Source organism: Penaeus monodon, chromosome 29 (assembly GCF_015228065.2).
Source record: "Penaeus monodon isolate SGIC_2016 chromosome 29, NSTDA_Pmon_1, whole genome shotgun sequence".
Classification (NCBI taxonomy): Eukaryota; Metazoa; Arthropoda; class Malacostraca; order Decapoda; family Penaeidae; genus Penaeus; species Penaeus monodon.
In genome coordinates, this window is record NC_051414.1 from 34,736,049 (window position 1) to 34,736,407 (window position 359).

General features: G+C 31.2%; 1 protein-coding gene across 1 annotated transcript in view; it reads right to left on the reverse strand.

The window, feature by feature from the left end:
• LOC119592200 overlaps window positions 1-359 on the reverse strand; it is a 61,892-nt gene that overhangs the window by 16,630 nt on the left and 44,903 nt on the right. The window lies entirely within an intron of this gene.

The window sequence follows — 359 nt, forward strand, 5'->3', positions numbered from 1 at the left end:
TGGTATATTCGCGTGTGTGCAAAATTAGTCAAACAATTGCAGAATAAAAAAAAATTCAATATTGAAACATAAATATGATTTTTATGCTATGACCCGGGAATTCACTTGCATGTTGGCAACGGACACATGGTGTGCAATATTTTGCAATATCTTAAAAATGAAAAGAAATGGATCACAAAACTTTTGCAATCAAGGAAAAAGGCGTTAATGGTATCCAAAAGAAAAACATATAAATATATAAACAAACAAATGCAGTGAAAGGCAGTTGCTGAGATATCTTGAATATGAAAAAATATTTTCTTGCTCATACAAACATAAATATACACACCAATACCTATACATGCAAGCACACGCACATG